The 14,243-nt window shown below is 42.0% G+C and overlaps 1 protein-coding gene across 8 annotated transcripts in view; it reads right to left on the reverse strand.

Annotated features, from left to right (window-relative positions):
* Positions 1 to 14,243, reverse strand: part of LOC111960292 (adhesion G protein-coupled receptor L3-like) — a 345,871-nt gene that overhangs the window by 284,132 nt on the left and 47,496 nt on the right. For all 8 annotated transcript variants that reach the window (XM_023982240.1, XM_070437819.1, XM_023982239.1 and 5 more), the window contains exon 2: positions 5,689 to 5,769. The gene's annotated coding sequence lies outside the window, so the exon portion shown is untranslated. The remainder of the gene's footprint in view (positions 1 to 5,688; positions 5,770 to 14,243) is intronic.

Raw genomic sequence — 14,243 nt, forward strand, 5'->3', positions numbered from 1 at the left:
ACCAGAGGACATTTCTCCAAAAAGTATGATCTTTTTACCCATGTGCAGCAGTTGCAAACCGTAGTCTGGCTTTTTTATGGCGGTTTTGAAGCAGTGGCTTCTTCCTTGCTGAGCGGTTTTTCAGGTTATGTCGATATAGGACTCATTTTACTGTGGATATAGATACCTTTGTACCCGTTTCCTCCAGCATCTTCACAAGGTCCTTTGCTGTTGTTCTGGGATTGATTTGCACTTTTTGCACCAAAGTATGTTCATCTCTAGGAGACAGAACGCGTCTCCTTCCTGAGCGGTATGATAGCTGTGTGGTCCCATGGTGTTTATACTTGCGTACTATTGTTTGTACAGATGAACGCGGTACCTTCAGGTCTTGGCTGATTTCTTTTGATATTCCCCATGATGTCAAGCAAAGGTTTGAAGGTAGGCCTTGAAATATATCTACAAGTACACCTCCAATTGACTCAAATTATGTCAATTAGCCTATCAGAAGCTTCTAAAGCCATGAAATCATTTTCAGGAARTTCCCAAGCTGTTTAAAGGCACAGTCAACTTAGTGTATGTAAACTTCTGACCCACTGGAATTGTGATAGAGTGAATTATAAGTGAAATAATAATAGTCTGTAAACAATTGTTGGCAAAATTACTTGTGTCATGCACAAAGTAGATAACCGACATGCCAAAACTATAGTTTGTTAACAAGAAATTTGTGGAGTGGGTGAAAAACGAGTTTTAATGACTCCAACCTAAGTGTATGTAAACTTCCGACTCCAACTGTACAAGTTCCCCATAATAGTAGCCTTGTCCCAGCCAGAATGGCCTAAAGGACAGGATCTCCTGTTTCTGTAGCGTGATMTACAAGTACACCCCCTGGACAGGACGCTAGTCTATTGCGAGCCCATACTGTACTGTTATTACGTCCATGTGAGCTCCTCTTTAAGGCCATACTGTCTGGAGTAAAAGATAAAAGCATTTTTGGTGAACTATCCCTTTAAGACTACATGAACTCCCCATTAAGGCCATACTGTAACTCTACTGTTATTAAGATCTGAATCTTGTCAGAGTGCATGTCAGAGGAGCAGTGGGGCACATGACATCGAACTTCCCCAGACCGCATTGACTTAATCAGACTTGACTTTGTCAGATTTGTTCCCTCCCCCTGAGGTGGCGGGGGGGTGCTGCTTCTGAACCGCCTCATCAAGCCAAGTGGAACCTTCCTCACACCGCACAGCCCTCTGGGATTGAGCAGGCAGTGTGTGACAGAGGGTGGAGTCAACCCTTCTTGAACACATCTCCAGGCTTATGACTCCATTTTGGTTCATCTCAGAGATGGGCCTAATCCTTTTATGATTCATCCATGAAAGTCCCATTAATTATCTTCTAAACAGGTTATATTGTTATCATAGCCCTTGTATCCATCAATATGGTCCATACGGTGAAAGTGGACTAATTGCAAGCAGTTGCTGACTGATCTTTAGTGTGAGATGATCTGAACTGGTGATGATTGCAATATCTTTTACGGTTCTCAAAAAGATATCACCCAATGATTGCACAATATAAAAGCAGGGGTTGTGATTCACAATGAATTACAAACATACAACATCAACAGCTTCAGCAATGGAAAAATGTTATACCAACAGTGATAAATATTCATAACACAAATAACATATTCAGAACCAATTCACAAACAGAACTAGCCGAGGTCCCACCACATTATGCTCCATCATTATAACATGACAATGTGCCACGGATGGGCCACTGAATACATCCATACTGTATGAGTTGGTTATGTAAACTAGTGAGGGGAATAAGCTGTGATTCCCTCGTCTCAGCAGCAGCCGTAGCAGCACGGCAAACAGCACGGTATGTATATTTAGAGCAAAGCAACTAAGGCCAGGGGGGACATAGGTAGAAACACAGAGCCAGGCGAAGAGCTGAGCAAGCAGCAAGCATGACTGGGGGGAGAGAGGGGGTGGAGGGGGAGGGGGGCGGGGATAGAGGGAGGAAGAAGAACAATAAATACAGAGGCGGAGAGCAGGAGGGAAGGGAGAGAGAAAAAGAGGAAGAAAGATTATGGAAGAGGGTGAAAGACAGAGGGAGATATAAGGGGGTGAGGGAGGGAGAGAGATAAGGGGTGATGGAGGGAGAGAGATAAGGGGGTGATGGAGGGAGAGAGAAAGCAGTGAGGCAAGTAGAGCATCACGTAAGCAGAGAACATGTTTGGGAGGTGCTTCAATTCATACCAAACAATGAATTCAAGCAAGGACAAGACATGTTAATGTAGAGAATGTGTACACATTGGGTGAGTCCAAAATAGCACCCTATTCCCTATATAGTGCCCTATTCCCTATATACAGTACCCAATCGGGCTCTGGTCAAAATGGGAAGCGTACTGTATCACAATCTGCAAGGATCTTTCCACCTGCTGGGGCAGAGGTGACCGTAAACATGCCTCACAGTTTCATGGCGCCACAGATAACAGCGGTCTATGGGGCCGAGTGTCAACAAATTCACCACTAGAGATATCAAAAGTTCATCAAATGACTTTTTCAGTCATTTTAGGTCCTCCTTTGTGGCATTGAGTAATTTTTTGGGCCAAAGCACCAGCAAGACCTGTAAAGTCAACTGTCCTCGGGTTGAATTAAAATTTGAGGACGTTGCTGACTTTGCTCAAAATGATTCCTCTCCTGTCTACTCGAACTCCATTTAAATMACTTTGCATCGTTTTAGAGAGACCTAGACAGCATGACTGTCGACTCAAACTAACAAAACAAAGGGCACTGCCTTAAGATAACTAAACCAAAACCTAGGAGTACATGTGACCAGAACACATTGTGGTCAAATAGACCTTACACTGCTGTCACTAGGGCAACCTAGGTGGGTATGCAAAGCGCGCTGGGAAAGAGGTATTGGTTGTAAAGGTTTAGTGCTATCCGGGATTCTTAGTGCTATCCATCCCTACCCTAAACCCGACCCTACCCTAAGCCTATCCCTAACCATAACCCTTACCTTAACTGTGTTAAATTTCAACTTCAAATGGGGTGACGTCAGATTCGGGACTTCCCAAGGATCCCATTCAGAGGCTCCCCCAATGTTCCACCGGCATAGTCTCCTTCCGCCAGATTGGACTTAAATCAAAGTGACCGCACATTAGGCAAAAGAAGGTGCATCAAATGAAGGTCTTAATTCCATGTCGGGAGTTATTAAGATGATTTGTAATGAAAGTAGACTACGGATATAAATTCCTTTGACACCTTTCAACACTAATAGAGTAGCAAACGTCTACTATTACATGAGATCCGAGCAGCAGGCTGTTGGGGTTAAAGACCCAGAGATCTATAAAAATGAGGCTGCATCTCAATTGTTTATCCTTGATTCTTCAAGCCCTCTCTCATAGCCTCCTTCTTAAAAGACATCGGAGGAAAAGATTGGAGGGGAGGAACGTAAGGGCGACAGGTAGCCTGGCGGTTAAGAATGTTGYGTCAGTAACCAGCGACTTTTCGGTTTCGAACCCCCTAGCTGACTATGTGAAAAACCCTAATTGCCCCTGTAAGTCACTCTGGAGAAGAGAGTCTGCTAAATTATGTAAATGTAATCAAGAAAATACAATTGAGAATGGCTCTGTACATGGATAAGATGCATTAAATGTGCTAGCTTTCAGCTATAAGCCCGGACAACTACCCCTCACTGTTGCRCCATGTTATTCAAATGCACAACAGCTTCCTTGTCACTTTGTGACTAATATGCCAATTACATTTGACTCTGCAGCTTCCCGTCCTTGCTTCAGTTCATACTGTGCAGAGGGAAGGACTGGCTGGGACATTAATGCATATTTATTTTACAATAAATATGGGATTACGCTTAGATTAATTTTAGCCAGAACGTCCACGCTGTTTTCTGTATTATCCAGCAGAGGAGGAAATGCCATTCAAATCCCCTCGATGCAAAGTAACATGAAATGCAAAATCTCCCAGTGTGATTCCGTGTGGCGTTATTGGAAAAGGTGACATGGCACCTTACGCTGAATTTATTAACCTCTGTCACTAATAACGTGCACCATATTCAGACCGCCGACTGAGGTATCCTGCGGTTTTAAGATTAAGTCACTTCAGCAGCTGCGGACGATATGTCAGGCGTCCGAGATTTTTTATTTCAACGAGCCAATATCTTCTCCACAATCTCTTTGAGTGGCAAAGAGAAGAAACATCTGAAGTGAGGTGGCATTTACTGACAAAAACAGCCTGCAGTAAGGAGAGGGGAAGGGTGATGGGGGGGGGGGGGGTATTAGTGTGGGTAAGCTCGTCAAAACCCACAGGTGGGGTGGATGTGCGTGACTGCATCCGATTTGGAGGGGGAGAGATGAAAGGTGCACAAGAAAACAATGACAAATTCGAAAGCAAGATGGGGAGTGAATATAAGATGGATCAGAAGGACAGGGTTGAGAGGTAGGGGGAGGGTTAGCATGAGGCGGGTAGAGACTCGAGGGACAGCAAAATGGAAGCCAACTGCACTTTTGCATGATTACACCAAAAACCTAATTTGCACCGGGGAGCACAATCCAAACATGCTTGGTGGATGGMTGTGGTTACTGACCAGAAAAACCTCCCGTCGCTGAGGGGGGATATTAGTGGTTTACCAGTGCTGTCCTGGAGATTTGCATATGTTAATGACCACCTAGCATTTCCCTATCCATCAACTCATCAAAAATCACGAGAGGAAACAAGTGAAATAGAAGGACCCCATGAATGCTCATCATTAGAATGCTGTGTAGGAGATTAAATAGACATGCAATCTTGCCCTGTTGCATATTCATGCTTTCAAAGGAAACTTCTTGGAATTTGTGATTAGTTTCAGGAAACTATGCACATGTCGCGCATCACTACKTCACAGGGGAGCCATTTTAACGTCAACTTTTCTGATCAAAATGCATTTTTTGGGAAATCATTCTAGCAAGCTAACCAAAGTCAGCCAGGTAGCTTGGGTGCTTGACTGCTGTTGTTAGGTCAGAACGCTCGAATCAAACCTACTCCTCGGCCAGAGTGTCCAGTGGGCGCTCTGAACGCTCCGAGAGTGAAATGATCTGGATTCATGAACAGACAATCTGACATCGCTTTGATTGCGCACTCTGAGCGCACTCTTCCACTCCAGATTGAATTTACGAACACACCTGTAGTATAAACCAGCCTTTAGTCTTGAAATCTTTGTTTGTTTAGRACATGGCCTCACATGTGAATCCTCAAAGAGATGGGTGYGGCTAAGGCTTAACAGGGTGTGAACGATGRTGAACGGGTGTAGACAAAGATGATCTTTCCAGTAGATGGAAAGACATTCAAGCGCCATTTTCTCAAAAGTAAAGTTACAAGTTTATTTACTTTCCCATTGTTCCTCAACTGCAGTGTATGATATAACATTTTCTAGCTCTGAGTTTGAAATGGTGCAAAAAACACAATTTCACATTTTTCTACATAAGACCGAATCGAGCCGGTCGGTCACATTTATGCAAGGTCGGTTGAATCACTCGAAGAGGGGAACTTGATAGCAAGCTGAAAAATGTTGTTGGAATCTCCTGAATAAAATGTGTTTGTGATTTTCTGTGTTTGGGGGTGAGTTTGAAGAAACAGTGCAGGGAATTGTCTTGTCATGATATTAGCAGCTGTTCAATCTGATGAGGAAGTGGATCGACTTGTCACATACCTGTGAGTGGTTCTTCTCTCGTCAAAGCTCCTTACAAATCCAGTACATCACATCTCAGAGACTAGAACCATATATCCCATCCTAGAACAGAGAAAGACACCTGTTAGAACCCAAAAGGGCTGACTTTTTGATTAGTTTAAAAAAATAAGATATTCACAACATAATTAAACGACTGAATCCATGACGATGAGGATGGTTAGGATCATTTTGAAAATGTCATCATTATGATCCTCACAATCCTTATGATTATGGACATGATCATTTGCAAGTATATTTTAGCTGCATATGAGCATATTAGTGTCTCTTCAGATGGCCATTAGAAGTTATTTCAAGTGTCTGAAGAGCTATTCAGGCAGAGAGGAAGAGGAAGAGAGAGGCCCAATTCAGTGGAAAATCTGTCACCCTACAGCAGGTGGCATTTTTTTGTTGTTTTGCCCACCAAACAAGGAATTTTTGTATGGAAATCAATGAGTTGCAAATTTGGTCAACAAAAAAAAGATCTATGGCTTATTCTCTATGTGAGGTTTATTTGATCAAATATAAGTTGTTACGAGTGTACTAATATAAGTAAGAGACGTGACACTTTATATCAGAGTTGTTGAGATGGCTGTGCATATCGATGGCATGAGGCTAGTAGCTTCTCTCTCTCCATTGAATACAGGTGGTTGACGTCAACAACCCTCACTGAATATTAAAAAAAAGGATTACAATAATGAGATGTATCCACCAATCCAAAGAAAGGAAAGGCAGGAGCTAGACAGCCRGCCGTGCTGCATTGTGGACAACGACTCACATTGTTCGGGTGGAGAGACGTGTATCTTGTCAGTATATCCATAATCTTTGATTCAGGTCACATCAGCTTTTAATGACTGATTTATTAGGACCCAACAGGTCCCTTCTGATGGGAGCCAGACAACAATCCTGATTTAAATTGCATTAACACCGCAGTAAATATACATATACGACATTAGAATTTTGATGACTGCTTTTCAATTTCACAAAATCTCTCTCTTGCTCCATTTTAGCAGTCTCTCTCTCTCCCACCGTGTGTATCGCTGTCTCCATTTCTCTTATTGTCTCTAGAAATGCATCTCGGTTTGTCATCCTCTTCGCTCTCTATCAATCTCGCTCTCTGCACCCCCTTTTTTGAAAAGGCTTCAGATGTGAAGAGGTTGACCTTAATTACAGACAAATTATGATTTAGACAATTCCTCTCGAATTAGTACTTCAGAAATGTGCGTAATTGAAACAGAAATACACACCAATGACTTCTTTGTGTGTGTGCAACAGAAGAACGGGACAAAACATGTCATCCTCTCCCTGGAATGATGGCTTGCTTTTTGTATTTACAGGGGCTGTGAAATGGATTCCCTTTAAAATGATCTTGATTAAATTTCATCCATCACAAACACAGCCAAGACACAAATGTCTGCAGATTGAGGCGACTGAAGTCCACACATCTGATTAGAATCGTAAATCATAAAAACAGTGTTTTGCACTAGCGCCGGCTATATAGCCGATTACAGAGTAATTTTCAGCCGGGTACTTTCCCAACTCAAATCAACTAGGCTACCTTTCGATTCGCTAGTCAGAAAAAAAGTCTGCGGATCCCGCTAGAATTAACAATATGTATCTTCTAGCAATCTATTGATAGAGGCGCTTGTCAATCACAAAGTGAGCGATGACAGGGAAACTGCTGGTATGACTGTAGTGATGGGTCTTTTCGGTGAGCTGGGTCATTTGGCTCCGTTCACGTAAAATAGTAGGCTCATTTGGCTCCCAAACAGCTCTTATTATGTCAAAATGCTTATGTCGACCTAGAACCATGAAATAATTGCAAATCCCCATATAAAAGGCCAAAAGGTAGGCTACCACTATGTCATATCGTTAAATTAACGTTCAAAAAAATAATCATCTAACCACTGGGAAAATATCAGCGTGGACCAGATTGATGCGCTCTCCCCACTATTTATTGTTTCTACAAATTAGTATTAACCTTCTTTAGATAATGATTTTGTAATTTATCTGCAGAAAAACGTTTGATATTTAAAAAAAAATAACTAGTGGTAGTAGTATGCAATTCAGGGAGACAAATGAACGGTCCTTTCACCGATGTGATTCGGTATCCCGACGTTAACCAAAAAGATCCCTTAGAAAAGAGCTGTTCGTTCWCAAACGGCCCATCGRTAGTCTGCTGTCGGTCCCGCCCGCCTCTCAGTACCRGGGTGTGCGCGCGCAGTGGTTGCAGTCGAATTTCCATGTGAGTGAATTTGCACTTCCCATATAACGTTAATGTGGTAACGATGAGTCGAAATCCACTTKGGCTATTGTTTTCTGGCACATTCATTTATGTTATTTTGCATGCCATTAGTCCGACATTAACCATGGTCTGTTGGCCCTGGGCCAGTAAAAACATATCAGTACAGTGGATCTTGTGTCGGGCCAGTATCCTTTCAGTGCATTTTTGCATTCCATTTCAATATTTATCTGCTCTGTCGCAGTCTACAATTGAAGAGTACAAGCGTAGGTTAAATATCATGCWATTTGTACTTGACCATTATGATTGACCATTCATTTAAGCGCCACTATGCTCCCGCGAGTCAACTTTTTCATTGATAAACAGTTCATGTTGGACCCTGGCGTTTCATATGCAGTCACGGAGTGGTGGCTCATGGGCTATTTACTGTGCTTTAATTGACGACAGCAAGTTTGACTGATTTATAAAAGGTGTCAATCTCATACAGTGCCTTCAGAAAGTATTAACACCCCTCGAGTTTTTCCACATTTTGATGTGTTGCAGCCTGAATTWAAAAAATTTAATTGAGATTTTGTGCCAATGATCTACACACAATACCCCACAATGCCAAAGTGGAATTTAGTTTTTATACATTTGTATTAATTAAATTTATAAAATTAAGCTGAAATMTTATTAAATATTCAACCACGTTGTAATGGCAAACATCAAAACTTTCAGGAGTAAAAAATTAGCTTAATAAGTCACATAAGTTGCATGGACTCACTGTGTGCAATAATAGTGTTTAACATGATTTTTGAATGACTACCTCATCTCTGTACCCCACACATACAATTATCTGTAAGGTCCCTCAGTCGAGTAGTGAATTTCAAGAACAGATTCAACCACAAAGACCAGGGAGGTTTTCCAATGCCTCGCAAAGAAGGGCATCCATTAGTAGATGGCAAAACATTTTTACAAATAAAAATAAAATGARACTGAATATCCCTTTGAGCATGGTGAAATGTTTAACTACGCTTTGGATGGTGGATCAATGCACCCAGTCATTACAAAGATACAGGTGTCCTTCCTAACTCAGTTTGCCCTGGGAAGAAGGAAACTGCTCAGCGATTATTTCACCATGGTGTAGTGATTTTTAAACGGATTTGGCTGTGATCAGAGAAAATGTAGTATAAAATCAATAACATTGTAGTTACTCCACAATACTAACCTAAATGACAAGAGTGAAAAGAAGGAAGCCTGTACAGAATAAAGATATTCCAAAACATGCATCCGGTTTGCAATAAGGCACTAATGTAATACTGCAAAAAAATATGTCAAGGAAATGTGCTTTTTGTCCTGAATACAAAGCATTATGTTTGGGGCAAATTAAACATCACTGAGTACCACTTCATATTTTCAAGCATGGTGGTGGCTGCATCATGTTATGGATCGGCAAGGACTACCGAGGGMTTTTTTTTGKTAAAAAGAAAACAGAATAGAGCTAAGCACAGGCAAAATCCTAGAGGAAAACCTGGTTCAGTCTTCTTTCCGACAGACACTGGGAGACAAATAACCTAAAAATCAAGGCCAAATATACATTATATACAGTACATTCGGAAAGTATTCAAGACCCCTTGTCTTTTTCCACATTTTGTTACAATACAGCCTTATGTTAAAATTCATTAGAGTCATTGTCTTGTTGAAAGGTGAACCGTCGCCCCAGTCTTAGGTCCTGAGCGTTCTGGAGCAGGTTTTCATCAACGATCTCTCTGTACTTTGCTCTGTCCATCTTTCCCTCAATCCTGACTAGTCTCCCAGTCCCTGTCACTAAAAACATCCCCACAGCATAATGCTGCCACCACCATCACCGTAGGGATGGTAATGGCCAGGTGATGAGCGGTACCTGGTTTCCTCAAGACGTGACGTTTGGCATTCAGGCTTGGTTTGGCTGGGTGGAAGAGAGTCTTGGTGGTTCTAAACTTCTTCCATTTAAGAATGATGGAGGCCACTGTGTTCTTAGGGACCTTAAAATGCTGAAGAAATGTATTGGTACCCTTCTCCACATCTGTGCCTCGACACAATCCTGTCTCGGAGCTCTATACACAATTCCTTAGACCTCATGGATTGGTTTTTGRTCTGACATGCACTGTCAACTGTAAGACCTTATATAAACTGGTGTGTGCTTTTCCAAATCATGTCCGATCTATTTAATTTACCACAGGTGGACTCCAATCAAGTTGAAGAAACATCAAGGATGATCAATGGAAACAGAGCTCAATTTCGAGTCTCATATGAAAGGGTCTGAATACTTACGTAAATAAGGTATATGTTTTTTTATTTTTAATACATTAGCAAAAATGTCTAAACCTGTTTTGAGTTTGTCATRATGGGTTATTGTGTGTAGATTGAGGAACATTTGTATTTAATCAATATTAGAATAAGGCTGTAGCATAACAAAATGTGGAAAAAGTTAAGGGATCTGTATACTCTCTGAATGCACTGTATACACAAATGTAGACACCTCTTCAAATGAATGGATTCAGCTATTTAAGCCACACCCGTTGCTGACAGGTGTATAAAATAGAGCACACCGCCATGCAATCTCCATAGACAAACATTGGCAGTAGAATGGCCTTACTGAAGAGCTCAGTGACTTTCAACGTGGCACCATCAGGATGCCACCTTTCCAACAAGTTAGTTCGTCAAATTTCTGCTCTGCTAGAGCTGCCCTAGTCAACTGTAAGTGCCGTTATTGTGAAGTGGAAATGTCTAGGAGCAGCAATGGCTCAACCACAAAGTAGTAGGCCACACAAGCTCACAGAACAAGACTGCAGAGTGCTGAAGTGCCTAAAAACATCTGTCCTTGGTTGCAACGTCAGCACTGTTCGTCGGGAGCTTCATGAAATGGGTTTCCGTGGCCTAGCAGCCGTACACAAGCTTAAGATCACAATGTGCAATACCAAGTATATGCTGGAATGGTGTGACGTTCGCTGCCATTGGACTCTGGAGCAGTGGAAATSCATTCTCTGGAGTTATGAATCACGCTTCACCATCTGGCAGTTCGATGGACAAATCTGTGTTTGGCGGATGCCAGGAGAACGCTACCTGTCACAATACATAGTGCCAACTATAAAATTTGGTGGAAGAGGAATAATGGTCTGTGGCTGGTTTTCATGGTTCAGGCTAGGCCTCCTAGTTCCAGTGAAGGGAAATCTTATCATCTTACAATGATATTCTAGACGATTCTATGCTTCCAACTTTGTGATAGGCCCTTTCCCGTTTCAGCATGACAATGCCACCATGCACAGCGAGGTCCATACAGAAATGATTTGTCGAGATTGGTGTGGAAGAACTTGACTGGCCTGCAGAGCCCTGACCTCAACCCCATCGAACACCTTTGGGATGAACTGGAACGCTGACTGCGAGCCAGGCCTAATCGCCCAACATCAGTGCCCGACCTCACTAATGCTCGTGACTGAATGTAATCAAGTACCGCAAGCAATATTCCAACATCTAGTGGAAGGTTTTCCCAGTAGAGGAGACTGTTATAGCGTCAAAGGGAGGACCAACTCCATATTATTGCTCATTCATTTTGGAATTCGATTTGATGAGCAGGTGTACATACTGTATACTTTTGGTCATGTAGTGTACACTGGAGTTGCTTACCAAGCTGACATTAATTACAGTTTTGGACTTAAAATTGGCTATGGCAAGACTTAAATGGCTGTCTAGGAATGATCAACAACCAACTTAACAGAGCTTGAAGATTTCAAAAAAAGAAAATAACAAATGGGCAAATATTGTACAATCCAGTTGTGCAAGCTCTTAGAGACTCAACGCTGTAATCGCTGCCAAAAGTGATTCTAACATGTATTGACTCGGGGGTTGAATACTATTTTGTATGAATCAACAAAAAAAAGTAGAATTGTTCTACTTTGAAAGTATTTTGTGTAGAACGTTGCACATTTWTTATTAATCCATTTTAATCGCGATTTGTAACAAATTGTGGAAAAAGTGAAAGGGGTGTGAATACCTTGAAGGAACACATAGTTATACGTCTGTGGTATCGCATCCAGACAACTAAAGATCTAATTTATATGTTCTATATGAAGTTCCTCAGGACGTGCCAGACAATGACATCAAAGTGAGTGACTCATCAGGAGCCTACTGAATTGCATCGGTTAGAGAGCTGTTGATTTGGTTCCCTAATTTGCATACTGGTAGTCTTTTTGGCGATGATCTGCAGACAAATTATGAAAACAGTCGATGAAGATGGTGAATCCTGCTAGTTGCTGCTTGAATATACAATCTGGCATTAGAATGTACCATAGGCCACTAAATTAGTTGTTCGGGCAAAAAAAATTCTTAACACAATCTGACCCAACGTTGTTTCCTAACCATTAGAGAGCTTCATCAAGTCTACTCGTCATTACATCCAAGCAGGGGTTGTTGTTAGATTGGCAGACGCCATAGGTCAATCTGGAGAACCAGGCTGGTGGTCAGACAGACATAGCATCTGTCAGTTATTTGAAGGCCCAGGGGGGTTTGGAGAAGCTCTGCCATATTACACCAATCCCCTCCAGAAAGAGTTTTGCACAATGGGAACAAGCCGAATTACAAAGCATTATGTTCACATTGGAGTTAACATCTCAATTGAAAATGGTATAACAAGTCCAGTATTATACATTTTCATTTGTCATTTATCCAGAGCCACTTACAGTAGTGCACTTTTTCATACTGGTTCCCCGTGGGAATCGAACCCACCACTCTGAAGTTGCAAGCGCCATGCTCTACCGACTGAGCCACATGGGACCGGACCTGGTTCACCTGAACTATGATGAAAAGAAACTCCAGCACACTGGTGACCTTGATGCTCCACATGCAGATGTAATGGATTTTTATACAGATGTTTGTCTCAGACATGAATCTGGGTTTTTCTTCTTCTTAAGAACACTTCTTCCACGCCGCTCTTATTCTTATAATTCTGTATCTCAGCTACACATTCTGAGCGGAGGTGTTTTCACAGATACATGTTGGACTTGTTCCACTACTTTCAGTGGGGCAGAAGTGGTGGTGGCCACTGGGGATAAGAGCTTCCAAAACCTCTTCAATGGGTTGTGAAACAGAGGCCTTTCATGACTGACTAATAGGTGTTTGAGATGTTGTTGTTGCATTACTGTGGGGCGCTTTCACTGGAGAATACACATTCATATCATTGTCGTTCTGACTAAAGTGTATCATCCTAGCCTGCTGGAAAGACACATTTTTGCTGAAAAGACTAAACTAAGGAAAACATTTGAAGATCACTGGGTACTCCAAACCAGAGGGTGCTGTGAGAGAATGCAGCCCCACCCTGTGCTCGAGCCACTATTCATCTGGGTTACTCACGGTTCAAATAAACCTCATTAGCTTTAACTTCACGTTCTTTCAAAACTCTACCGTTTGTTGTCATTGAAATCAGCTTCAGTACATTGAAGGTAGAGCAAGTGCATCAGCAAATGTACGGGCATTGAATGTGGCTTCAAGTGTGCTTCATACCYCGATTGCATCCAAGGGCACAGCCATCGTACAACACAAGGGGCCATCACGTCAACAATCTTAACAGGCRCCTATACCGTCGACTAAATAGAAGTGAAAAGAAAACCATACGAGCGCGAAAGAGCACATGTTTACCGCATGACTAATGCAGGGCGACGGCCTGTGGCGTAGCCGCACTAGTGCGAACACAAAAGGGACAGCTCTTGCGGTCCCTGGAGTGTATCAAAGAACGACTTACTTTATCAGCTGAGTGAAAAATGTGCTGAGAGGGGTTAGACAGGAAGTGGTAGGACAGAAGTCACTATTCTATTGTTGCCCGCCGCTGACCCAAACACCCATGTTACTAGTGACACATTAGCAACAAAAAGCGGTAATGGCTGAACCTTATCTCACGACTCATGACCCAGGGGTTATTACAGGTCAGAAAACAGCCAGAGGCTGTGTGGATGAGGTTAATGTAGACAAAATGTTATTGAAGTGTCTTGTTTATGAATAGGACCAGCTTGGATAGTACTCAAAGTGCTCAACTGATATTGTGTATACTAGGAAGTAGAGAAGCCATGGCAGTTTTGTCCATAATATAAATAAATACTAGCCATTTATTCATACAAACATTACTGTTGCCAAAAACTAGTCTGCAAACATAGTTGCATTACTCATAGGAGCCTATATCACAACAGGCATGCAATTACTGTCAACACTAACACAGCAATATTACCACAAATATATACAAATACACTGAGTGTACAAAATATTAGGAACACCTACTCTTTCTATGACA

Source organism: Salvelinus sp. IW2-2015, linkage group LG37 (genome assembly GCF_002910315.2).
Source record: "Salvelinus sp. IW2-2015 linkage group LG37, ASM291031v2, whole genome shotgun sequence".
Lineage (NCBI taxonomy): Eukaryota > Metazoa > Chordata > Actinopteri > Salmoniformes > Salmonidae > Salvelinus > Salvelinus sp. IW2-2015.